Genomic DNA, 3,052 nt, shown 5'->3' on the forward strand with positions numbered 1-3,052 from the left:
CGCGAATCCTATTCCAACTAGGAAAGGAGTAGGACTCCTCCTGGCGCGCCCTATCATGGCCGGCCGCACGCACCCCCCCTTTGAGCCTTTATATATGGAGGCAGGGGCACCCCCTAGAGACACAAGTTGATCCACGTGATCATATTCTTAGCCGTTTGCGGTGCCCCCTTCCACCATAGTCCTTGATAATATTGTAGCAGTGCTTAGGCGAAGCCCTGCGACATTAGTACATCAAGATCGTCACCACGCCGTCGTGCTGACGGAACTCTTCCCCGACGCTTTGCTGGATCGGAGTCCGGGGATCGTCATCGAGCTGAACGTGTGCTAGAACTTGGAGGTGCCGTAGTTTCGGTGCTTGATCGGTCGGGCCGTGAAGACGTACGACTACATCAAGCTAACGCTTCCGTTGTCGATCTACAAGGGTACGTAGATCACACTCTCCCCCTCGTTGATATGCATCACCATGATCTTGCGTGTGCGTAGGAAATTTTTTGAAATTACTACGTTCCCCAACATTGCCTCCACTATATATAGGGGGAGAGGGAGGGCTGCGCCCCCACCTAGGGTTTCCACCCTAGGGGTGGTGGCAGCCCCAATCCCCATCTGGGGTGGCGGCCAAGTGGGGGGAAGATGGAGGCGCACCAGGCATGGGCCTTAGGGCCCATCTGCCCTTAGGGTTTGCCCCCTTCTTCTCTCTAGGCGCATGGGCCTTGGTGGGGAGGCGCCCCAGCCCACCTAGGGGCTGGTCCCTTCTCACACTTGGCCCATGTATGCCTCCGGGGCCCATGGCCCCTCCCGGTGGACCCCCGGACCCCTCCGGTGGTCCCGATACACTACCGGTGATGCCCGGAACACTTCCGGTGGCCAATACCATACTTCCAATATATCAATCTTTACCTCCGGACCATTCCAGAACTCCTCGTGATGTCTGGGATCTCATCCGGGACTCCGAACAACATTCGGTAACCGCATACATACTTTCCCTATAACCCTAGTGTCATCGAACCTTAAGTGTGTAGACCCTACGGGCTCGGGAGTCATGCAGACATGACCGAGACAACTCTCCGGTCAATAACCAACACCGGGATCTGGATACCCATGTTGGCTCCCACGTGCTCCACGATGATCTCATCGGATGAACCACGATGTCGAGGATTCAATCAATCCCGTATTCAATTCCCTTTGTCCAGCGGTACGATACTTGCCCGAGATTCGATCATCGGTATCCCTATACCTTGTTCAATCTCGTTACCGGCAAGTCTCTTTACTCGTTCCGTAACACATCATCCCGTGATCAACTCCTTGGTCACATTATGCACATTATGATGATGTCCTACCGAGTGGGCCTAGAGATACCTCTCCGTTTACACGAAGTGACAAATCCCAGTCTCGATTTGTGCCAACCCAACAGACACTTTCGGAGATACCTGTAGTGAACCTTTATAGCCACCCAGTTACGTTGTGACGTTTGGCACACCCAAAGCACTCCTACGGTATCCGGGAGTTGCACAATCTCATGGTCTAAGGAAATGATACTTGACATTTAGAAAAGCTTTAGCATATGAACTACACGATCTTTGTGCTAGGCTTAGGATTTGGTCTTGTCCATCACATCATTCTCCTAATGATGTGATCCCCTTATCAACGACATCCAATGTCCATGGTCAGGAAACCGTAACCATCTTATTGATCAACGAGCTAGTCAACTAGAGGCTTACTAGGGACATGGTGTTGTCTATGTATCCACACATGTATCTGAGTTTCCTATCAATACAATTCTAGCATGGATAATAAATGATTATCATGAACAAGGAAATATAATAATAACCAATTTATTATTGCCTCTAGGGCATATTTCCAACACTGTGCGTCTAGGCGGATGGTAACAAGAGGCAGGGGACACGATGTTTTACCCAGGTTCGGGCCCTCTTTATGGAGGTAATACCCTACGTCCTGCTTGATTGTTCTTGATAATATGAGTAGTACAAGAGTTGATCTACCACGAGATCGAAGAGGCTAAACCCTAGAAGCTAGCCTATGGTATGATTGTATGTTCGTCCTACGGACTAAACCCTCTGGTTTATATGGACACCGGAGGGGGTTAGGGTTACACAGAGTCGGTTACAAGAAAGGAGATCTACATATCCGTATCGCCAAGTTTGCCTTCCACGCCAAGGAGAGTCCCACCCGGACACGGGACGAAGTCTTCAATCTTGTATCTTCATAGTCCAATAGTCCGACCAAAGGATATAATCCGGCTGTCCGTATACCCCCTAATCCAGGACTCCCTCAGTGGCCGAGGGCGCGGGGGGTGGGAGGCGAGTCGGGGAAGAAAACCTTGACTTCTCCCCTGACGGCGTGGGCCAGCCGCGCTTTTCCCTTGTGCCGGAGCCCCCAACTGCTCCCTAGTGCGCCGGGTTCGGCCTGTGACCGCCGGGCGGAAAAAAGGGCCGAGCCGGCGATTTTCGGCGTCCTGGGGGCGCGACTGGGCCGTTTTTTTCGCACCGGCGCCGAAAAAGTGGCCTGGGGAGGCCTGTTGGGGGCGCGGATGGAGATGCTCTAACTCTTTTAGATGAGACCTTGCCTTTGTGTCACTGTCACTTCATCCATGATGATTGATGAGAGCAGAAGGGAACACCAAAAAGAGAAGAGAGAGTTGCACCAAGCGAAGCGCACGGGCTCAGCAGCCTAGGAAGCAGGATACAACCCAAGTCGAGCCTGTCATTGGAGCAAGTGACCAAGTCAGCAAGAGTGCACTATTAAATAATTGTTGGTAGAATTGTGTAAAGAAATATGATGGTCTAGCCCCTGGTCATGAAAATGCGATCCAACTGAACCTCTCAAACCACCCCTATCCATCTGGGTTGTCATGTAGCCCATACACAACCCATATCTGGGGTGGACATGGGGAGACCCAGACACAGACACGTTCTCCACGTCGAATCCGATCCATGCTAGCCCACCCGACCCCACAAATACCTCATCACTATCTGCATCCGAACAAAACCCTAGCCACTTCCAACTCCACTCCACCCAAGTCCGCTCTGATCCC

The sequence above is a fragment of the Triticum dicoccoides genome, chromosome 2A (assembly GCF_002162155.2).
Source record: "Triticum dicoccoides isolate Atlit2015 ecotype Zavitan chromosome 2A, WEW_v2.0, whole genome shotgun sequence".
NCBI lineage: Eukaryota > Viridiplantae > Streptophyta > Magnoliopsida > Poales > Poaceae > Triticum > Triticum dicoccoides.